General features: G+C 32.8%; 1 protein-coding gene across 2 annotated transcripts in view; it reads left to right on the top strand.

Moving 5' to 3' along the window:
• Positions 1-25,940, top strand: part of LOC129217023 (uncharacterized) — a 150,637-nt gene that overhangs the window by 86,888 nt on the left and 37,809 nt on the right. For both annotated transcript variants that reach the window (XM_054851256.1, XM_054851255.1), the window contains exon 3: positions 10,806-10,940. The gene's annotated coding sequence lies outside the window, so the exon portion shown is untranslated. The remainder of the gene's footprint in view (positions 1-10,805; positions 10,941-25,940) is intronic.

Genomic DNA, 25,940 nt, shown 5'->3' with positions numbered 1-25,940 from the left:
CTAACATCTTGAGAGTTATTAAATCCAACAGAATCAGATGACTGGGGAACATTTTTCGACGGTCGGATTTGGACTCGGTTAAAAAATTAACCTTTTCGAAGAATGAGGGTACTAGAAGAAGAGGAAGACCAGTTTCAAGGTCAATGTAGAGAAAGATTTGACAATCTTGTGTGTGAGAATAAATAATATAAGAAACCTAGCAGAAAGTCATACCGCCTGAAGGAAGCAGACAGAGAAAGCCTCTGCCTGCACCAGGCTGTAGTGCTGCTGAAGAAGAAAAATGGTGGCAACAATTCTTGGTTTGTTTTTTTCTGGGGCGGTAAGAGCCAAAGCGGGTTTTTTGTCAGTTTGGTCGTCGGGCCCCCTACCCCCACAAAACTTGTAAAATTTTAATGACTCCGATTTCAAGCTGGGCCACCAAACAGTGCCGACGTGATGCCATGTCAGCCTAGTTGGGAATAGTAAAAATTTTCAAAAGTACAAGAGTTTAATGGTGACAGGGGGGCGGCGACCAAACTGACAAGTAGCCGGACTTGGCTCTAGGCGGTCTTGTTCCACAAAAACCGGGCCCCTAATTTCCAACTAGGCTGACATGGCCTATCGTCTGGCCTGCGTAGTTTTCCTTCATTTTCAATGCTTTTATTATCTAGGCGAAAAAAATCAAATTTTTTAAATTTAATATGCGTTCTAGCCGGTGTGAGTCCTTTTAATACGAGGTGTGGCTCTCCAGTAAAAAAATGGATGAGCACCACTCTAATAGTATATAAGTTTATTCCTTGTTCTGCGACGTTTTCAGTAGTTTCATGAAGTAGGTACTTTTTTAAGGTTAAGGCCTTTTTGATCTAATAACTTGAGAACAGTTTGAGATAGACCAGGGTATCTATGCTGGTTTGCGTTTCAAATGAGCGCTTATTTTACCTTTTGAAGTACTTACCAGAAGTTCTGAAACACACTGTGTATACGAACAACAGATTTAGGACATTATGACAGCAATATATTTGAAACGAAAATCGTCAAACTAAATTGAATTGATTTTTTCAAAAACCAGTCAGACGACAAAATTACTAATTTTAGGAAAACATCTATATCATAGTATTAAATTATTCAACAATGATCACAACATTGTTTATTGAAAGGAATACAGTGAAACCTGTGTAAGTTGACCACTTGAGGTGCTTTACTTTAGTGGTCAACTTAAACAGGTGGTCAACTTACGAGGGTTGATTTGTATGATAAGGGCTAATTTCATGCCTGAACAAAGCGGTCAACTTAGACAGGTGGTCAACTTACAAAGGTCGTCAACTTCACAGGTTTTACTGTATACCTAAATATCCCTTTTAGTTTAAAACATTAATTCTTATAGAAAAATACGAAGGTAAAAATGCTTTTTCGAAATTTTAGAGTTTGTCGCTTGACTGGTTTTCGAAATAAACGGTTCAATTTTAACTCTCAATTCAAAGTTAGTGTCTCAAATGTGCTACCTATTTTTTTTTCCGTTTTTAAAATTTGTGCAAACTGCGCAGAAAGAAATTTTAATGAGCATCACTTAAATAATTTTCATGTCTTTGAATAAATTAACCAGAAATGTACAATGTAAAAGAAAGGATTTGAAAAGAAAAAAAAACAGTAGTATTGTTTGAATTTTGTGAATGGCTTGGCTCAGAACTATTAATCTTTTTGACATTTCTACTTTATTCCAAGATCTTGCCTCACAACCAGATGAGTTTCCACAGCTGCTGAATACAAGCTATGTGGAAAGGACACGCAAATTACGGACAAACAGTAATTTGAGATTATTGTGTATTTTATGTTAAAACATATAAATAATTGTTTTACCACGGCTGACAATGTTTTTCTCCATAGTTTACTTCATGTGACCTTTTTCTCGTATATTGTAATAAGTCTAAGTCGCTAATCTCTTCTATTACACATTGTTTTTCTCTTCCTAACGTTCTTTTTAAGAAACATTACCTTTCCGAACGTGTAAACTGGGTTGTCAAACAATGAAATAAGATGAACGTGGAAGGAGCCTGGCAAACATGGAAACGAGCGATTTTTTTGTGTTGTTTGCTCTTTTTTTTTTTTTTTTTTGAGTAGGGATTCATTTTAGAAGCAATAGGTGAATGATCGCACGTAACGGAAAATCCTTCTAAAAGAAGGGCTGTTCTTTTATTATAGTTCCATCTACAGTATAACTTCGATCTAACGATACCCGATTTAACGATTTCCTCAATATAATGATACATTTCACTGATCCGGATTTCACTGTATTGAATGTATATGCACCTCGATTTAACCCTTGATTTAACGATAACTTTTCCAGTCCCTTGACAATCGTTAAATTGGTGCTATACTGTGTTAGGTGACTGAGAATATCGCTTATCTGCTACAGTTGTGGTGCATCTCCAAATCAGCAAGAAGTTCCGTCTAGAACTGAATAAGCCTACTTTCCCCGATAACAATGATGATTTTTCTAGCATCAGTTGAATATTTTCATTAGCTAAAGTTGCTAGTTATGTAAAAATACGTTCTCAACATTTGAAACTGATTTCTAAAAACAAAGAATGTCTCTCTTATTCAAAACCAAACTGCTCTTAAAGCACTTAATTTTGCGAGCCTTAATTTTCACGAAAATGAAGGTGTTGGCGGTTTTGTGAGCTGAAAATTTCACGAATTTCATATGAATAGACCTGAAAATTGATTTCACCCAAACCTGTTTTGGTGCGGTGGATACGGACCGCATAAAAAATTATTCGGAACTCCACGAGTTGCTATAAAATAGTTTTCGCCATACATTTATTATTTTTTTTGGATAGGGACCGCATAAAAAAAGTCCCAAACCCAAAAACTTGCGAAGTAACTAGGAATAGCTTCTTGAAACGAAATCAAGATTATAAAATTACCATAATGATAATTTTGCCGAATAGTCAGACCAAATTTCCCGAATAAGAACATTTTTGGGAGGTCAGAGTGACCTCCTATCGGAGTGCCCCAGAAACTCACTTGAAAATACTACCTCGCTCTCGTTTCATAAATAATTTAGTCAATCGAGTCCCAATATGCTTGAAATTTTCACATACCACAAAAAAAAAAAAAAAAAAAAAAAAAAAAAAAAAAACTGGTTTGCACACTTATTTTGAAATCTTGGCGGGATCGCGAAAATTAAAGCCGCGAGAAAATAAGTGCTTTTACAATTTTTATTATATAGCTTTTATTTCTCTGTAAATTTCCAACCGTTGCCATTTGAAACACTTAAAATCGCCTGGCGATTGACAGATGACTTTTAAATCGCCATTATTTTCCTTTCCATTTAGTCACCCTGTGGGCGGTGGCGACCTCTGATTTTGTCCTCTAACAACAACCCAATTGGAAATCAAAATTCATGCTAAAGTAGCTCGAAAATAAGGATCTAAGTAGCGTATATATTACATTACTTGAATGTAGTTCTCAATTTTGTTTTTGAAGTCTATTTAGTATGATTTTCAGCTATTGAGGGTGTGAGCAAAACAAACTATGACGAGACTATTGTTAAAACGTAAATTGAATTATGCTCTCAATAAGTTAAAGTTACGCAAAAATATTCAGGTATATACTAGCATCAATTCCATTCACAGGAAAAACATGACCTGACAAAGACTATTTCATGGGAACTTCTTGCCTGAGTCATAATTTTAGCACAGGATATGAGGGAAATGAAATTTATTATCCGATGGGGCAAGGTTGATTTACAAACAAAAGCACAGTCAAACGCTTCGTGTTTATATTTTTGCCGCCTTACGAGGAGTTTTGGATTTGAATAGTATCATAAAAATAGATAGCAAAATTCACTTTTTTTTGTTTGAAATGAATAAAACATATCATTCAATATCCTTTAGAGGTAATAAGATAGTTTTAAGTAATTGGCTTCTTACTTTTCTATTTAAATCTCTAGTAAGTTTGACGAGAAAAAGAAAAGAAAAAAAAACATCCAGCATTCATTTGAATTTTGACGTCTTGAATTCAAATTATGTTTTTCGCAATCATGAATCGCGATAGAACCCTACTCGTTGGGTTTCTTGTTTCTACTAATGCAGCGTTTCTTAAAATGTGTTCCGCGGAACCCCCGGGTTCCGTGGAGAGAATCAAGGTTTCCACAAAACTCATTCTTTATTTTCCTTTCCTTTTAGAAAAGTATTTGAGAATTGTAGTATTTGAGAATAATGCATTAGTTTAAAGTAGTTTTGCGTATAACCTGCTCCAGTGTTTTTTTTTTCCAAGTTGTGTTACTTGTGTTGCTGGGGTGCGTCCAAACAGTGAAGGATTTGGTTTGTATCAGTTTTGTTCTGATATCGTAATAAGTCGTAGTCAAGAAGACGATCGCAATAAAAATAATGTTTATTTCATATACAAAATTTCATCATTGGGAGTTCAAACAAATGAGAGCAGTAATCAAGTTTTCAGCATTTTTACAAGCGGGGACAGTACAACTTCGTTTACTTGGACTAAATTGAACCAAAGGGGATCTGAAGAATCAAAAACCCAGATAATCCGTGTTGTATGGACAATCAGCAAAACAAATTCTTAAATCCGTACCCTTTTTTTTAAATGCAATGTAAGTCCAAAAATGGCGAATTTCTGTTTATTTGTGCATTGTAAGTAGAAGCCTATTCCGCATCGAGTCATGTTATCGTAATTCTTAAAGAAGAATCATTTTCAATTTTTTTTACCAGGGTTAAAGATCACTTGTCCCATCCTTTGCATGTGGGCCAGAAAAAAGTTTTTCTTCTCCCCTGTAAAATTATCATAATGTGACTTACGTCCTATTGGCGTTGAGGTACAGAAATAAACAATCTTACCGTTCACTACGATAAAAAAACATGTTTTGTAACAAAATTCCACAGACTTGTTTACAAAAAAATTAAAAAAAAAACATATATTTCTTTAAAAAGAATTAGTCCTCTGTCTTCTGATTCAAAAATGCGTGTCATTTAAAGGAGCATGGTCTGATCACGCTAACGCTTTATCATTTAATAGGTCAAAATAAAAGTGAATGTTTTGTATTTTTGCGATTTTGCTAACGTAATTTAAAATCACCAAAGTAAAAGTAAATTTTTTTAAAATACTACAAATTTGATCCGGATTATCCGGAAATTCGGATTAAGGAGGGTCTAGAAAACGAGATTCTATTGTGCCTAAGCAAGCCTTCTGTTTACCTCTTTTATTTAGTTTCACTAAACAAACTGCTTTTGCTTCTTGAAACCCACGCTGAGAAGAATTTTTCATAATTACTAAAACTAGTCCATTAAACACAACATGATAAATCAAAAGAATGTGAATTACGTGCAATCATTCATGATACACAGATGAAGGAAAACTATCTTTGACAAGCTCAACCATACGTTCCATGACACAAATTTAAGTGAAACTCCGTAGGTCTGTTCGGAAAATTGTTCCGATACTTTAATGATGCAGAAAAATAGTGTTTACTTGAAGTCAGTCTGCAAGAATCCATCTTGCTTCTGTGTAATTTCTCAACTACATGACCAAATCATGCTTATTATCCGATGGCCATAGAATTCCTCCTTTTTAGGTTACGTATAAAACGGCATTCAACCGTTCATAACAACTAGAATTCCACGTGGGAACAAGCCTCTATTTTTCGTCGTCATGCATCCAAAATTACATGTGACAGCAAAAGTATGGCGTCTTCCGCTGAACGACTAAATACACTATAACTTTAAGAACAGATTCGCATTTTGAAATACTTTCTACCGACCAGGGTGTAATCTTTAAAGGATTGATGCGTTAACACCGTGCAAACATAGTAATAATAATGCATAAGGAATTGTTTTAATAGCATTATTATCGATTTTAAGAACTTGTTTAAGAAGTTTATTTCTGAATGCTTTTAAAATTTCTCCTTTATGCATTTTATGTTATGAAATGGAAACAAAATTTTGTTTGGTTGTTAAAAAACAGTTTTAAAGAGTATCTTATAAGCAGAAACGGGAACTTAGTATTCTTAATCTTGCCAGCTTACATAAAGCTTCTTAAAAGGAATTGAGCATTATTTTCAATATGGGTGGGCAATAAATAAAGATGATACAACACAGAAGTCATTTTACAGATTTGGCATTATCCAATACTTATTTTAAAAGAATATTTTTACTTTTTTAAAACCCTAAAATAAAAGGAAATAAAAATCTGAATCTTTATTTCGTATGTCACCAAAATTACCTGTTTACAAAATTGGTGTTTCTCCATCAACAGTTTTTCGATCCATTGAAATTTTAACAATAAAAGTTCTACCGAAGCAAAAATAATTTTTATAATGGCAATTCTTTTAAAATGTGATTCACATTAACACTTAGAAACAGGGGGCTTCCTTTGAGGCCACCATTTCTTTTCTTTTTTTTTTAAGTCAATTGATGCAATGGCTTCATCTTCAACTGTTGGCAGAAAAAATAAACTGGTGGCCTCAAATGAAGCCAACGTGACTCAAAGGGTCAAAGTTAAAACATTTTTTTCCCAGTAATATCTCTATAGATTTGGCAATGAGAAATTCGTTAAGCAACTCATTGGTTTAAATGTTAATGTTCTATGTTTAAGTTTTATTCAAACATACTTGCATATTTAAACTGATTTCCATGCCGTATTCATCTATCAGCTGAACTTATCTGAGTAAATAATAATTATAACAAAAACATGTTTTTTAGTACAAAGAATATACATACAATTCAACTGCAACTTCTACTTCGCCAATTTTTAAAAACTATGACACTGCATTGAAACTAAAAGTATTTTTTGTTGTTTTACGTTTATGTACACACTCAAACCTGTTTTTGTGCGACCTTTTTTTTTTTTTTTGTGCGGTGTATGAAAATTTCGCACAAATTGGGACTCAATTTACTAATCTATCTTTAATACGAGTGCTTAGTAGTGTAATTTTGAGCGAATTTTTGTTAATGCGATTTTTTATGCGGTCCCTATTTCCCGCACAAAAACAGGTTTGAGTGTGTGAAATATTAAATTTATAAACATAAAAATATAATATACAAATACATTAGCGGTACAGTACTATACAAGTACATGAGCGTTAAATAAAGTATATGCAACACATTTTATGTATTAGTAAGAATTTGTTTCATTTATTCCGGTTTAATTTCTCGGAAAAGATTTTCCCGTCACACCTTCAGCAACTGACGCATCGCTATCACTCATCTTCACTTAATGCCATTCTGCATTAATACTAAGCAAATGCCAGTGCTTACGAATATCACCACAGAAATCAATTTCAAAGCTCAAAAAATGAATTACCACACGATGAAAATGTATGTTTTTACACTTTGCTTCAGATCGATGCAAGATTTCAGCCTGGAAGCTTAAATCCTGAAAGCAAAATCAGAGCATAAACAGGCTTAACAGCACTTCTATCCACTGTTATCATCTTGTCTAAAGCTTCTGAAAAAAGGAATTAAAGATTTTCATAATTTGTATCCTTTCGATGATGAGTTTACCGCTACCACGCAACGCAAACAAGCCGTGAAATTCGCTTGGTAATCTCTCTGGATTCAGGACATCGTGCTTTGTGCCCTTGCTCAATAATTTAAATGGATTTCCCTGGGAAAGATTATTATTTTTTGCGCTGAAATTCCCAAAACTTGCTGTGTATTGAAGACTTTTTTTTCTTTTTCTTTTTCACATGTGAAAAATGTCTGTGGATTATTCATTCTTTGAATTCAATAATACTTATTTCTGATATACCAGTAAAATGGGATTTCACTGCTCGCTCTTGAGTAAATCTTAGTAAAAAGCTCTTGTTTTTCTCTCTCTTGAGGAGTCTTTAATCCAAGTAATCAAAGATTTTTCAAATGTTATCGTTGTGAAAATGCTGCGATTGCAATGCGCGAAACGGGCACTCTTAAAAATTAAATATTTTTTCCTCTTCTGGACTGGACAAGATTTTATTATTTTACTTTACGTTATCAACGTTATTTTAGTTCGTTATCTAAAAAGTTACACGCATGTTATGTTTTGCCGTTTGGAAAGGTGAGCCGCAGTATTTTCAGAAATGAGATTTTGAGACTCTTCTGGACAAGATTTTATTATTTTACTTTACGTTATTAACGTTATTTTAGTTCGTTATTTAAAAAACTACACGCATGTTATATATTACCGCTTGGAAAGGTGAGCCGCAGTATTTTCAGAAATGAGTTTTTGAGACTCTTCTGGACAAGATTTTATTATTTTACTTTACGTTATTAACGTTATTTTAGTTCGTTATTTAAAAAGTTACACGCATGTTATATATTGCCGCTTGGAAAGGCGAGCCGCAGTATTTTCAGAAATGAGATTTTGAGACTCTTCTGGACAAGACTTTATTATTTTACTTTACGTTATTAACGTTATTTTAGTTCGTTATTTAAAAAGCTACACGCTTGATATATATTGCCGCTTGGAAAGGTAAGCCGCAGTATTTTCAGAAATGAGTTTTTGAGACTCTTCTGGACAAGATTTTATTATTTTACTTTAGCTTATTAACGTTATTTTAGTTCGTTATTTAAAAAGTTACACCCATGTTATATATTGCCGATTGGAAAGGTGAGCCGCAGTATTTTCAGAAATGAGTTTTTGAGACATTTGAAGAAATGCATTTAGGATTCGTCACTAACATTAGTGAAAGGTTGGAATTTGGTGTGGGGGAGGGGGTTTCGTGTTTTATTTTCAGCGGAAACAAAATAAACAAGCTTGTACAGTGAAGCTAAAGTTCAATTAAGGACAAAAATGCAAAACAAATCTTTACTACGCCTAGACCGTTCGGCCGATTTTCATGAAATTTAGCACAAAATTAGTTTGTAGCAGGGGAGTGTGCACCTCGATGTGATTTTTTGAAAATTCGATTTTATTCTTTTTCTATTTCAAATTTAAGAACATTTTCCGGAGCAAAATTATCATAAGATGGATGAATAAATTACGAAATTATCATAACGTGGAATGGGAGAACGGAGGAACATAGCCAATTGGCGAAAAAATCGTCTTCCATTATTTGTAAATATACAGGCGAACCGAATTACCTTTTAATTTTCAACTGCGGGCAAAGCCGTGCGGGTACCACTAGTACTAAATAAATAGAATAAAAAGTGTATATATACTGCGATTTACCTTTCCACAGCAGCATACGTTTGTTTAGTTTTGAGAAAGATTTTTTCTGTTTTTAAATAACCGTTGAATGACATGTATGAGATTATGATTGCAGAATTTTGGGAATAGACAGTAGTATAACTTAATATAGTAGTGGAATGTGGGGCAAAGTGAAATGGTTAATTTTTTTATCTGCTTTTAGCGTCACCTATTTGGTAATATTTTAACTATGTACTAGCACATGTAGTCCATTCCAGTCAAGAAAAATTTACCTCTGAAAATCTAAGAAATGATAATACAAGCAATTTTCAAAAATTGATACTCATGGTGTAACTTTCCGTTGCAAGTCAAAAATTATTTTTGTAATTATTAAATGTTAAAATTTCTTGTTAATAACATTTTAAATATTGGTTGAGACCTACAAATATTCTGTGCAGTATTTATTTGTTTAATATTAAGCGTGTTTGTATTTGAAATGCTTTGTGCGGTTAATAAAACGTACGCGGGGGCAAAGTGAACTGGTTCATTTCATTTACTTATTCAATCCTTTATCACATTACTTACGTATTCATTTATTAAATATTTTATTTGCATTCCTACATTTAATAATTTTCCTTTTTATTTATTATTTTGTTATTTATTCGTTTATTGTTTCATTTTTTACTTCATTTTTCAAAAAAGGAAGTATTGTATTCGCGAAAAAATTTTCACTTAAAATTTTTCTCGCCCCCAAATGAATGTTGAGTTTTTTTTTTTCGACCTGATCACACGTGGATATATGCCTAGGAACGTACAGAAACCCGAAATATCCATTTTGACGACCCCCGAATTAATTACAACGAATTTTCTCGTGACGTCCGTATGTATGTATGTATGTATGTATGTATGTATGTATGTGTATATGTATCTCACATAACTCAAAAACCGTATGTCCTAGAAAGTTGAAATTTGGTACGCAGACTCCTAGTGGGGTCTAGTTGTGCACCTTCCCTTTTGGTTGCATTCGGATGTTTCTAAGGGGGTCTTTTGTCCCTTTTTGAGGGGAAATCATTGTTAATTTCGATGTAAGCTCAAGTTGTGTTATAATTTGTCGGACACTTGGCGATACATCGCTAAGTCTTTTGGTCGCCAAGTTTTGACACCTACTTGTCGACAAATTTGGCGATTTTTTTTCTTTTTTTTTAAAAATTTGGTTTAAATTTGGCCATTGTTGGTCATATTTAGAGAGTAAACAATTGAATCACATTAAAATTGCCAATAATGGGGAAATGACATTAAATTGGAGTAAAAGGAAGTCATGTGATGCACACATCAGCTCGTTTTTCATTTATTCATTCACTATTTCATTTGATCATTCATTGTACCAAAATGTCTTTAATAATTGGATGGAAAATATTCCATTTGAAAAATATTTTATTTTTCAATTTGCCTATGAAAAAAGAAGTGAAAAAATTCTATTTTTTTTTTTTTTTTTAGAAGTACAAATTTAAAGCGGGAATTAAAACATAATGTTTCAATGCAAGATGAATACTAAAATACATTGTTCTTTCTTTATGTACCGTAATTTTGAGGTCAAATTTCCAAATCGTTCATTAGGAAAAAAGTACGTTACCTTAACTATCTCATTCCCCTACTATGCTTCAGAAATAACGGTGAAATCTAATATTTTAAAATTTCACTTGCAGATTATTCCGTACAAAATATGCGGAAGCCGGTTCTTATTCTGAAGATGCCTCTCGAGCAGTTGTTCTCCAAACGATGGATAAAAGTTGAAAGATCATCGGAGGTTCTCAGGTTACAACTTAAATATTGTTATTGAGGTGAGTTAACTGGTTTTAAAACAACATGTATATGATCAAGATTCTAATATTTATTAATAAACACACATGTATATCCATAAACTAACAATAATGTTACACGTACAACGTAATCACAAAAAGACAATCACAAACACTAAAAAATTCTAAACTACATGGTTCAGCATGAGTTAGTTGTTTGGCTTTAGCACTAAAGAGCGCAAAAAGCACTGTCCACAATGTTATTGAGTCAATATAATTTAGATTTTAAATACTTACAGAAAAAGTATATAATATATTTAAAAAATAAATGCACACAAGTAGCAAATGTACAGTATTACAGAAAAACATTTTTTTATATGTTTTTTATTTTTGACAAAAAAAAAAAAAAAAAAAAAGAGATAGAGAACATTTATAACATAACAATATCACAACACAATATCCCCCCGTCCCCCGTTCGTCAAGTTTATATATTTTATCGGCCAAAGTTTATTCTTGATAAAATGTTGTTTTTTGACAGCATATAGGGTAGACCGACCAGTGAATGAACAGTTAAGCACAATTTAATGCTTTAAAAATCCTAGTAATTTTAAATTCTATACTATACAGATCGTGATAGCTAAAACATTTTAATTGATCTATGTATATATCTCTAAAAAATCGCGGGAACTTAAATGGTACCGCTTCCGACTTTTTTAGGTGTTTAAAGAAAAAATGGCACAACGACCCAGTACATGAACACAAATTGGTCCAGTGAATGCACATGATAAATTCTGATTCAAAAAGAAACTAAGTTTCTTTGAGATCTATCCATAATCTATCTATCTATATAACTATCTATGTCTATTTATCTATCAATATATATACATAACTATCTATATCTATCTATCTAAATAATTATCTATATCGATTTATCTATCTATCTATTTATATAACCATTTATATCTATTTATCTATATCTATCTTTTTATATCTCTATCCATCTATCAATGTACTTATCTATTTTTCTATCTATCTACTTATCTGTATCTAGCTAACTATATATTTATCTATCTATCTATCTATCTACTTATCTATCTATCTATCTATCTACTTATCTATCTATCTACTTATCGGTCAATTTATCTACTTATCTCTCTACCTAGCTATACATCTCTATATTAGTATCTCTATCTACCTATCTATCTATTAACCACTACCTACCTATTCTATCTCTATATTCATCTACCTATATATCTATTTACCTGTTATTTTTTATATATCTATCTCTATATCTTCCTCTATCTATTTATCTATCTATCTATATACAAACATACATACATATTTACCTATCTATTCTCTCTCTTTGTATATATATTTCTATTTCTCTATCTCTCTATCTACCTGTCTATCTATCAAGAGAGATAAAGATATGGAAAGATAAATGCAGGTAGGTAGGTTAATATACAGATAGATAAAAGATAAAAACTCAGTAAAAAGTGCATTGTTTACAAAGACAAAAATAAAGAAATTATAAAATATATAATGAAATACATAAATAAATAAGCATATAAAACTATCTGCATTACAAAAATCAAAATATCTCAAAGAAACTTCAAAACTTTTTTTAAATCAAAAGAAATTTCGCCATTGTTCATTCACTGGGTTTTCGCAATTTTTCGTACCCAGTGACTGAACACCCATCTACCAGAAAATCTACGCATCCTGCATTGACTGAAACAGTTTAAATCCATAGCCTAAATATGTCTTCTTAATTTTTCTTTCGTAGAGTTAAAAAATAAAATTTATCGATAAAAATAATATGTATCAAAATAATTGCTAGCACGAAACCAGCCTTATTATTTTGAAAGAGAGAAAGAACGATTCACGGCAGTAAAAATTTCAATTTTTTTCCAGGAAAAAAATACGTATCCAAAGTAACCAATCAGGTGTCAGATAACTTAGAATATCAATAAAGAACGCTTTTGTAGTGAATTTATTCAGAAAAAAAAAATTGGAAGCTTATTATTATTTTTTTTTTTAATGACGCGCTGTTCATTCACTGGGTGGTGTTCACTCACTGGTCGGTCTACCCTATTCATTAACACTTCGTTTATATTTCTTGAAGTTCTTCTCAATCCTAACATCTTCCGGATTAAAATAATTTAATTGTAGGGTATTAATCATTTAAATGATATGAATAATTTTGTTTTTCGTATTAAATTTCTCAAGTAAGTTTATTTCCTTTTTTGTATTCTTCTACTCTTAACTGTTGAGTATGGTTTATATACTCTTTAACTCATAATAATTCATGTGCACAGTTTATGCACTAATCGAAATCGAAGCTCGTATTGCCCGTTTTCTACGAGAGGGCACTTGACTCCTCCTTCGTCACGTGGTATCCGATGATTTTATTTCGCTGTTTTCGGCAGAAGGTATATTCGGATCACAGCATTTGTTTGTAAAAACAGCAGTTTTTAAAATGTAAGAATAACTAAAATGACAACAGACAAGTGAAGCAAGTGATGTAAAGGACACTAAGACTTTTTTGCACATTAGAATGCACGCCCAAGTTAAAGATGTCTGGTTGCCTCCTTTAAAAGCGCGTGGTTTGCTTACCGATCTCCCCCGCGTAAACTCTGCGTTCGAGGAGGCGTGGCGGAGTACCTTCTCGTGAAAAACGAACTACTATTTACTCCTTCCAACAAAAGTTCAGTGTGCTCTTATGGGGGGGGGGGAACAACCCTTCTTGTAAGGTTTGATTTGACTCTCCTCCCTCTCCGAGAAAATTCTAATTGTAATAATAGTTTCAGAGGAATTTCAACTGAGTTTAAATGCATTTTAACTAAGTATTATAAGAGGCAAGATATAGTAAAGTATTTATTTGGTTGATTCAAGCCTTTGATTCCGTTAAAGAAAGATAATCATAACTCATAGTTCAAATGGGAGGGGGGAAAACATTTTCTCGACATTTTGTAGCTTTTCAGCATTTTAACCATAATTAACATTTGTAATGCATAAATGAATTTGAATACCATATTTTACTGAATTTAGCATGAATTAAAGATTGAAAATAACAGTTACATACCAATTTGGATTTATTAAGATACAAAAAAAAAACAAAAAAAAAACGGGTAAACAGTCTGTTTTATGATGTTTTTAATGCTAAATTCAGTAAAAAATGACATGATTCTTCAAGCCTTACCAAGCATTCAAGGGCAACAAAAATCGTTTTAAACTGTTAAATTAATCTGTATGGTTCAAGATACAATGCTCTAGACCCTGCGTCCATGGGCGCCCATATACTAATTTTAAGAGGGGAGGGGGGCTCAGATAATTTCCCCATGGTTTAGCCGGATATTTTCCCCGTAGAAACCGCTTTCAGTACAGATTAGAGTTATTGAAGTCTGACATTTTTAACAGCTAATTCATTAATGACTGGAGAAGAAATGTTTTTACACTTTTGCAAAGAAAAAAGTACTAAAAGCATGGAAGTTCTAATATCTAAGGGGGAGGGGCTTGAACCCCCACTTGCCCCCCTATTTGGGCGCCCATGCCTGCGTCGCAGCCATTTCTACTAGTGTTCCAGCCCGGATACTAGGGGAACCAGAATCCAAGCTTTTGCCATAATCCAACTAATCAGCAAGCAACCAAATAGCATTCGTAAAACAATCTGCCCGTATCAATGACATTCAAAGTCGGCAGTTCTATCGAAGTCCAACAATCTTCAGGAAGTACCGAGGAAGAAAAGAGGAAAAATATCAGATCCCTCATACGACACTATTCTTCTTCCGGCAGATGTCATTTTTCAATTGTTTTCGAAAAGATGGATGATTTTCTCAGAACACGACAGAGCTCTATTTGATTCGAGAACCAGATTGTCTCCCTGAGAATGACAAACAATGAATTAACCGTGTCCTTTGATGACTATCGATTGAAAAATATACATCATTATGACAGATACACCTTTAATTCTAAAACATTGTTTGTTCGATTGGGTGATCGATACAAATTTATCTTTTTATGCTTCTGGTAAGATTTGTGTCTCTACTATTACAATGAAAAATAATTTTTATTGGTTATTATTACCTCTTTCCTCCCTCATGATGAAATCAAAAACTGATGGGTATAAATCACAATATTATTTTGATGCCAAGTGGCGTACAAAGGACACGCGCCAATCGCACCAAATAGCGCCAAATAGAGAATCATATGTAAGCTGCTACAAAAGTTATTTTGGCTTTTCATGTGCCAATACGAAAAAAAAACTTACTCCTTTTATTTTACAATGTTCTATTGTTTTAAAGCTGGCATAACCGCCAGCTTTTGCGCATTATGCTTAAAATTTGCTTAATTTTCGCGTAACGTGTCAGGCACGAATTTTTAAAGCATTTTGAAAGAAGATTGCATTTACTTCTGTATATAAATAAAACGATGTACGGGAGCTGAACTCCCATGCAAAGTAAAACCTCAGCTTTGCATAAATATAAATGCATTTTTTAAAAAAGAAAACAATTGCCGTATCTAACAAAACATCCATAAAGACACGTTAGCGAGCAAAGAAAATATAAAACAAAAACTTTAAAATTAACTGAGTTGCAGGATCTTTCAAATAACAATTCCGAGCAGGGAATTGCATGGGATTTCACGGGAACTCAGATCATGTACTAGTTTTCACTTGGTATGTGAAATTTTACGTATATGACGAAATTTAAGTTATTTGCGTATGAAAAGAAGTTCTGAAGACCAGGAATCTAGAAGTTCTTACATTAGCAATAAAGTCATGATTACGAGTATAGTACCGTGAGATTTATAGCAGCCATTGTGCCTTTATTTAATTGAAGTATCGCCTGAAATTATTTTAAGGACATTATTTTTATAACATTTGAGGCAGTGAGAAGCACACACGTGGCAAAATTAAAAATTTGGAGATAACCAGTACAGATGGTAAGTGAACCTCTCCTCTGTTTTGGGGCAAGAGATGGTACTAGTAGCCCTGGTAGTTGCTGCTATTTAGCATGATTTAGAAAAAAATTCAATGAAAGCCTACCTACACTGTAAAAAATCTCGGAAAACTCTCTGAATATATAAAAAAGTTTTCCGTAATACACAGATTCGTACGCCCTCCGCAGTTTTCTGAAATAATCAAAAACGTTTCCCGTATAGCAAGAAAGTAAGAGTCGACGCATGCGCAGCTCACAATTTTATAGTCCAGCAGAAAATCTAAACTGAAACTTTCGAAAGCACGCAATGAAAACAAGTGCTGACTCATGTATGCGAAGTAACACTCATCAAGGGGATTAGTAGAAGTTTTGTTCCTCGCATGAATTCACTGAAGATAATTTTAAAGTCTTATATTTTCTTGCTTATATATCGTCATGAGATTGAATTTGAAGCTATGTCACTTATTTTTAAGTACGAAGTGCAAATTCTCGACGCATGCTCGCGGAAGGAATACTAACTGAAATTAAAAACCAAATAACTGCCTAGAGGACGCCATGTAAATTCATTGCGTCGCATAACTTGTGTAGGTAATTTACTTTTTTCTTGGATACTTTTCTTCTTTCAACCAAATGGGTAATTTTTGTTGGCAGAATTTTATTCTGTCATAAAAATCACCTTTTTGGTGACCAAAGCCTGCAAAAGACCACCACCGACGAATAGGTAAGTCGCTTTGCAACTCTATTACTTTAAAGAGATTTAGTTCATATAAATCTCGTTAAAAAAAAAATATTTTCTTCAGTATAATTATTTCGTTGTGAACTATTGCAATTTGAAAATATTTTACATTACATAGAACACATATTTAAAGTGCAAGTGTGTCTAGTTTTATTCTGTAAAATTTATGAATTGAAGATTATAAAAAAATTAAATAAGTGTTATTGTGTACTTTGTTTTTATGTGTCAATCTCAGTTAATATTTGGCTGAACATTTATGTATCAAGCATTATGAATTAAATGTTATAATATGCAAATTGTCAGGTTTGATAGTTCGTCTTTAAGGTTGCATGTTTTCATTCTCTTGTAAACAGTGTAGCTAGATTGTATGAAGTAAAAAAAAAAAAAAAAAAACTATCTCTTGTAATTAGGAACATAGTGCTTCAGTATTATCTAAATGACGATACCTCTTTAAATATTTGCATTAGCGAAACGCTTTAAATTAGTTAAATGTGTATTAATTTACTTAACAAATAAATACATATATGTATTTAAAAGTGTCTTCATTTTTTTCGTTTTACGAGCCTCAATTTTACCAAAAGCAAAAAAAAAAAAAAAAAAAGACTTAATAAAATAATTTTGTATTTTTACACCATATTAAAGTATTTGACTTATAATTTATATGATACTTTGATTTATAATGTATATGATACTTTGATTTATAATGTATATGATGTTGCTTTTTCAAGGGGGGGGGGGCGCTTCATAGCATTTTATGGTGCACCATCACTCTTATGGTGGGGGGGGGGGGGTATTCTCGTATATATGAAATGGAATAATCATGTAATAGAGTTCAATGTTTTAATAAATAAAATATATAATGCATTTTGCGCACACTGTAAAAATAAAATCAGTAACCTATTTTGAATAAGTATTTATATTTGTGATGAGCTGGAAAAGGGCAAGAACAGAAGAATCAACCCGAATGGTTCCAGCAGGGGGATTTGGTGTCATATTTAAATTCATCAATTTCTCTGTTGGTACTTTTCGGTACACTTTGTTCGTCAGAGAAATTGACTTGAGGTGAACGAATTCCTGAACGCGAAGGGTAGGTAAGTCCTGTCAAATTTTATCCGAAGATAAAAGCTATCAAGTTTGATACAAGATATGTTTTTAAGTTCTGCATTAAAAATACAATATGTTGATAGTTTTGTCTTGAAAATATTGAGAGAAAACTGAAGTTTAAGATTGTTTAACAAACAATCCCCACTTTTCAGAAGGTACCCCCACTCCAATTCCCCGACAATTTTGTGATTAGGAATGAAACTAGTAGATTATTTCATAATTTTTCAAAAATTTATAACTGTGCATATGTTATGCTGTTTACCATGCTATTTGTCATTAGAAATTCCAAAAAAAAAAAAGAAAAAATCCACGAATGATTCTAAAATTGCTTGTATTATTGCTCTTAGATATGAAAGAATTGAAACTGATATGGTATGCAATACTATAATAAAGAATTATATTTTAGAAAAAATCACGGAAAAAGGATTCCGAAATTCTCGGAAACGTTTTTGAAAATTGTTTGGAGAATTCCGAAATACTCGGAAACGTTTTCGAAACTTTCATGAACCACAGCTGCACAGAATACTCAGAAACATTTCTGGAAATTACGGAAAGAGGATTCCGAAATATTCAGAAACGTTTCTGAAAATTACGGAAAGAGGATTCCGAAATACTCAGACACGTTTCTGGACAATACAGAAAGAGGATTCCGAAATACTCAGAAACGTTTTCGAAAATTTCATGAACCGCAGCTGCACGATATACTCAGAAACGTTTCCGAATTTTTTTTACAGTGTAGGAGCTAATCTTTAAACGCGTTTTACTCAAAACTTGAAAATGTCCACTAGCATCCCTTTGCTTCTTACTGCCTTATTTGTATCTAATTAAAGTTTTCAATGCAATGTTAAAGCAAACAGAAAAAAAGCTTTCAATTATTTTCATTCTATCAGTATTAGTAAATGATCTAATAAATTGATTAATCAAAGATAGTGCAAAGGAAGAAAAGTTTGCCTTATACCACTTAGTCGGAGTGATATATACATATCATTTGGTTATATTTTAACTACTCGAATGCTAATTTGCATTTTAAAGATGCCGGAACTTACATAATATGACCTACTCTAAGCATTTATCAATAAGTGATTGAGGAAACCACCATGAAACACGAAATCCCAAACAGATGCTGTTGAATCTGACTTTGTTAAAGTGGGTGGTGACGAATTCCTAAAACACCTTTCAATGGGCATGCTTGTAAATTTTTGATATCACAGCAAACAAAGAGCGCTTAACCAACTGAGAAAAAATAATAATAAAGAAAACATTAAAAAAAAAAGAATTCCGGTGTGATTCAACACGCCCACAGGGGCTTGTTTTCAATTTCCTGTACTAGTATTTCATGTGGATGCTCGGGTCATGTTTTGACTTTTTAGCCATTGAACGATGTCCAAAATCTCATATTAACACGAAAACTTGCTTGCTGCTTTTCAAGCCAGAACTAACGCAAAACTCCAAAGTTAGTCACGAGGTAGTTTTGTTTCTTGACAAATTAAGGCCATGTGTTTATGTTCAGACACTGCTTTGTATTTTGATTTTCAGATTAATAACGGGTAACAAAGTAAAGGTATCTGTTGACATTGGCACTCAACTTCATTAATATTGGTATGGCACCAATATATGGTTTTTGAGAAATTGCACACCACTAATTCCAAAAATTTCGTCCCGAAATCTATTTTTGGATTGTTTGATTAATCTCCCAACAAGGAATAAACGTGAACTCTTGTAGAAGAAAAACCATCAATTTTGTTAAATTGAGTTCAATTCAACTTCAATATTTAAATATTTAATAGTCTTCTTTCTTAAACGAATTTTTTATACTTTTATTTTATTGATAAACTAAAATTACATTCATTGAACACATTTTTTTATATGTTTTCCTCACAGCTAATAATAAATTTTGTTAACAGAGGAATTTAAAACTGTTTAAAATGTTTCATCAATACTAAGTGTATGAAAATGGTTCAAAATCTCTTAGCCGTCGTTTGCAAATGAGAATAGATTATATAAAGTTGATTTCATAATTTACTGCATTACGACGTTGATCTGTTGAAAAGAAAAATAAGCAACGTAGGATTCTACATAAAATCATTGAAATGTTCTAGATCTTTGAATTTAATTTCCGAAATACAAGACAAAATTGAAGTTTCATCACATTGTTCCTACTTTATACAGCCAAATCCATTGAGGATCCTCAATCACCATTGAAAGTGCTCTCTTAACAAGAAAACCATTCCCAATATATTCTTGCTGGGCTGCTTAGTTAATACTCCTGTTACGAGCTATCCAATTGAACAGATTGCAAGAGACTTTGTTTAACAACATTTTTTTTTCATTATCATTATCTTTTTTATTAATAGCTCACTTTTTAGTCGATTGCTCATGGAAAGAGATGATATTATCATGTCTTTGTTCTCGCTGTGATTTATAGACAAACAGGTGCTCTTTCTTTTGATTGATATTTGTTAACTCCCTCAGACTAACTTCACCAGAGGGCGCAATCTATGTGTTCGATGAAACCAGTAAGCGAATCATTCACACGAAACTAGTGCAAACCATGTCCGACCCATTTGAATATGATTTATCAGTTTTATTTTCTAGGAATTAATTTTTTAAAATTGATTCTCCATTAAATCATGTATAATTAAATATCAGTGGTTTGTACGTCAGTAAATAATGAAGGGTTAAGAATATATTGCTCCGAAACAAGTAGGAATATGTTAGGAGTCCGAACTTCAAATCACTAGGAATCAAATTTCAATCTAAGATAGTGCTAAAATCCTATATCAGAATTAAAATGTCAGTTAAATTTTATATTTCACATAAAAATCATTTCAACAGTACAACTGGGCAAATCCAAGCTAATGTTATTTTTACCCATGGATAGAAAAATCCTGACGGACCGCATGTAGCCTATGTATCCCAGGTTGAGTATTGCTGCTTCGTAGTACATGAGCTATGTTCGTTATTATTTTTTTTTCAACCATAGTGACTTGAAATTTTAAAAAGTATATATTTCAACTGGGGCAGTTAATTCGTTGTTTGTCTGCTGCAGATCAAATGTTCGTCCTTTATGCATGAAAATTACCTTTACATTACATTTTCAGGATGCACCCGAATTTTGGAATCACAAAATCCGGAAGACGCGAAATCTGGACTTTTCCCCTCATATATATATATATATATATATTTTTTTTTTTTTGTTTTTTTTTTTTTTGAAGTTCAAAATTGTTAACATTCGGCAATTACTTGTTGATTTCAGCCTTTTTTTCTTAAACGTATTTTCGATGCCACGTGTTATTCATAGATAAGCGTTTTTTTCTAATGGCATGTACTATTACAACAATACTAAAATATTGCTGCAGAGCAATATTTTAACATCCACTTTCGGTTAACGATAATTTTTCTTCTCATAAGTATGTAATGCAAAAGCTATTGAACAAAAAAACAAAATTATTTTTAGTAAAAAAATGGTTTTTTATTGTATCGATTGGCACATTGCAAAGAATAAAAAAGCAATATCCGCGGACTATACGCCGCTGCCAATTATTTCCAACTGATGTTCTAGTATAATGAAGTATACTTTCATCAATCAAAACACAAAAGAAATTTAGCGCGAACATAAGTGAAATCAGGAAAAACGTGGCAAATTCCGCACGACAGGAGCTATACTAGAGCTTTCATTACTTTTTGAGTCAGAATCCAAAATCTGGAATATTCCGAAAGCCGGAAAAATGGTTTGGGGTCAAAACTTCGCGGCCAAAACTTCGCCGGACAAAACTTCGCGGCCAAAACTTCGTCGATCCTTTGCTTCGCACGGTCAAAACTTCGCGTGGACAAAACTTCGTGTGGACAAAATTTCGCGCGTTCAAAACTTCGGGTGGACAAAACTTCGCCGATTCATTGCTTCACGTGTCTAAAATTTTGCCGATCTATAACTTCGTGTGTCTAAAACTCTTTGCCTATATCCAGAACTTCGCGCATTCATAACAATGAACTTGATTAAACATATCATATAAACTTAGCAAACAAGTAAAAATGTGTATTTGGGGGGGGGGGGGGGGGTATTGTTCTACATAAAAACTAATTTTTCATAAAATGAATTATTTGATTGCAAGTTAATTGTGTAAATCCTAAATAAATTTAAGTATAGCATGTTAATGAAGTAGTTAATTGATATAAATTTGAAGATTAAATTTAGATTAATTGATCACTTTTCTAAAAACGATTAATTGGTTTTCTACTTCTTCTTTCGAAAACGGTCGTTATACCGAAAGCAAATTAGCATAGATTATACAGCGATAAAGTTGGGACTTTTACCACTAGTCGTCATAATGGAATGGTGTTTATAATGTGTGGTCGTTATAACGAGCGTCGATTGTACGTGTAATTTAAAGTTTTTTTTTCATGTTAAAACTAAAATAATTTAATTTTAAGAAGTTTTTTTTTAGATGCGAAAAGTAATACACGTACGAAGGCTGTTTGTGCGACGAAGTTTTGTTTGTGTCAAGTTTTGTACGCACGGAATTTTGAATGAAGTTTTGTCCAGGCGAAGTTTTGTCCAGGCGAAGTTTTGTCCATGCGAAGTTTTGACTACGCGAAGTTTTGACCGCAAAGTATTGTCCGTCGAAGTTTCGGTCGCGAAGTTTTGACCCATTACCGGAAAGGTAGTGATTCCGAGTATACTGGATTTGGGGTCCTATACTGTGCTATATGACACTACACAAATTTTGTGAGAGCATTAACAACAAGTTGAGACAATAATGGAATCAGCAAATTTAATGCGTTTGCAATTACAGTCCTCTGTAAATCATAGCTGAGATCTATGAATAATATCTACGAACAATATTCAATGCGCATTTTTTTTATTTGCGCCTAAATTACTGCTGCAATAATGTATATCCGTTAACCTTCCAACAAAATAATTAGTTTCTTTATTACATCACAAAAAAGTCCTATCCAGAGAAAACATCAATTAATTTCCTATAGCTAACCCTAACCTGTCAGCATTGTGAATCCCTACGCAGATCCTAATCACAGCATCACGACGCTTCCAGACTAGACTTGCCCCCAACTATAGATTAACAGAATTCTTTTCTCTTTAATTCACATAAAAGCGCTGCATAAACGTCAAAACAATAACACTTATAATACCTGAAGCGTCATAGAAATTAACGAGTCCTTCGAAAATGACATGCGTATACATAAAATTTATGTAGCCATCTTCCTATTTCCGTCAAATTCTCACCTTTCTGCGCGGAAATACGGTTTTATGTTAGACTCAAACAAAAGCAACAAGCAGTTACAAAGAATCGGATGCTAACAAAGGGAACAGTCATGAAAAACGAAAATCCGCAAGGTTATCTTTTTTTTGTGAGTATATTTATTCATGAGATGACGCAACTGATGAGTTTTCCGTTGTTAAATGTGAGTTTATTAGAACATTTCAGACATGCTCTGCTTGGAGAATGTTTTACCCGTTATGGTTTCATTGCATGACAGTTAATGCTGAAGATGGAGCTTCTCATCAGAAGTTAGCAATTAAAAGTGAACGAATAGCATTTCTTAAAAGGGTTTTAGTTCGATTAGTGCTAGATGGTGAGAAGGAGCAATAAATTATAAGTTTATGTTTGGCAAGAATTTTATCTTTGTATTCATTTACTTCGTCGGTATACAGTGAATCCCCGATTTCATATTTCTCAAAGAACTGGGTTTAAAATACGTAAAATAGAACCTTTCGAAATGAATTAATTTTTCTTAATACTGTTATGTAGCCTTAACTATATTCACGTAGTTCGCTGTTATACAAAATCAAACAAACATGTACTGCTAAATTTAAGAGTTCACTTCAACCTCCTATTTTTATAGTCTTTCCTTTCATATCTGCTTCCGAAGAAAAAGAAAAAATGGCTTTCTAGGTCAAATTTGAGAAAGTTTTGAAATTGAAAGATTGAGGCTGGTAATGTGTCGGAAGAAAGGATTTAACTGACAATGCAGAGATATCGCAAAAGTACGCTTGTAGAAATAGCAGGGGGGGGGGGGCAATACAGTGTAGAGTAGAATTAATAATTTGGTAAAATTGAATTTTTGAAAAAAAAAATTGGATTGCTTCGTAAACTAAATCAACTACTCTGACGGTGAAGAAAACAGTGCAGTATTTCTTCTCTACCTCCGATAATTTTAGGTAGTCCATTCCGAAAACCTATATCAGTGGAAAAGCCATTTTCAATAAGGTTAATTTTTACTTTGAAAAAAAAAAAAAAAATCTAATTCGTCAAAATCTTACTCATTTTATTGTGTGGGTTAATGTACAGAAAGTGCAAAATCATTGACAGGAAAATTTTCTAGTTTTGTTGTGCTGGTAAAGAAGATTAATATTAGAAAATATGTTTTACTAAAAAGTATGAAATAAAATCTTCATTTTAACACTCAATAAATTGCAGTTAATCTTACTATCTTTTCATTTAGGTTAATTTTAAAGCAACTAATAGAATTTAGAAAAATTATAAATTGAGAGAAGAAATATAGGCGGTATTGTAAAAGCTTTTTCGTATAAAGCTGTATTATTTCTTCTCTCAAGTTTAGAAAGAAATATCTTAAATTTTTGCAGATAGTTTTGCGCTTTTTCACTAATCAATCAATGATTTAGCCAGGGCTGCGGAGTCGGAAGGAAAATGGCCGACTCCGACTCCAACTCCGACTCCGGATTTTTTTTAAATTGTATTTTTTCAACTCCCTCTCTCCCTTCAGGGGAAGGGGGAAAACCTCTAAACAGAGATTGAAGTATTAATTCCTTTTTATGAAAATTTCGCATTTTGTTTTTTATTGTAAACCCAAGACGCATACAACGTCAGAAATTCAATTTAAAAATCAAATTTTCCAATAGTTACGAGTTAAAAAGTGAGATGACTTAAAAATCCCTTTTAAAAAATTTGAAAAGGATTATCTGTAATTTGCTCCCCTTTAATGTTTAACAAATAGACATTGATCAAATCGTGTGCTTTTAATTCTTGAAGGGAAAACAAAAACCTTTTTTTCTAAATCCAAGTTCTTGAGAGGGGGTGGTTTGCCCCGGGTGACACCCATCTGGTAGATGGTAACCAAAGTTAATTTCAGAGTTTATAAAAAAATATAAATACTTTAATTCTGAAAATTTTCGCGAATATATTTTAAATTATATTTCATCAATAAAATTGCAACGAAAATAGGGCGCATATACATCAGGAGCTAATTTTACACAAAATGCGGCGGTATACAAATTTGTACGAATAGCTTTTACCATACCTATGTTTTTCATTCGCAAAATTTTTAATTTAAATTTTATTTGCTGCTTTAGAGTTAACCTTAATATGAAGATTTTAAGATTAACTGCAATTATTGAGTGTTGTAATCAAGAAATCATTTACACTTATTTTGTTCCATACTTTTTAGTGAGAATCAAGCTTATAAATAGTCTTAATAAAGAAAAAACCATTAGATTATTTCGTCGGATCTTTTGGATTCGTGCTTTCGCGTCAGAACTTTTTTGAATTTGCCGTTCACCCTTAAACGTTTCAGCATTAGCTACGGGCCTCAACTTACTAATTCGTTACGTTTCTTTTACTATTTTACAACTGAGATCGAACAAAACACTATATTTCTATTTTTATTTGTAAGTGATTACTTGAAAATGTTAGGCAACAAAACCGTTTGCTGACAGTTGCTATTAGTTAAGTTAAAAAGCAAGCAAACTGGGGGACGGCTACAGAAAGTTCTGTAAGCACTCAAGCTAGCTGATTGCCATAATGGCAGTTATTTTCTCATTAGTATCTTTTCATACATGTAATCGAACCAATTGGAAGTCAGTTTTTAAAAAATGCAAGGAGAGTCAGCGAAAGGGAAAGAAAAAAAGAAGCCCGGAGTCGGAGTCGGCATGTTTTCTAACAACTCCGACTCCGACTCCTTTACCTCAAAATCAGTCTGACTCCGACTCCGACTCCACAGCCCTAGATTTAGCTCCTTTTTTGAGGCATAAAACGAAAGTTGAAAACTCACCTGAAACCGTAGACGGTGACGCAAGCTTCTCTCCTACTATTTAGGAGGCTTTTATGCAAATGTGTGCTAATTTTCAAAACTATACGTATGCCTCTTCGTTTTTTTTTTCGCCCTAATTTTGTCTTTCTTTTACTAGATTATTTAATACCATTTTATATTATTATATGAACAGGCTTATTTTAATCTACTCAGTCAGGGGTGCCCTTCCCCCCCAAGAGCAAAGGCTTACCCCCC

This window comes from Uloborus diversus, chromosome 2, assembly GCF_026930045.1.
Source record: "Uloborus diversus isolate 005 chromosome 2, Udiv.v.3.1, whole genome shotgun sequence".
NCBI lineage: Eukaryota > Metazoa > Arthropoda > Arachnida > Araneae > Uloboridae > Uloborus > Uloborus diversus.
The sequence above is the reverse complement of the archived record's forward strand: the minus strand, read 5'-3'. Positions and strand labels throughout refer to the sequence as shown.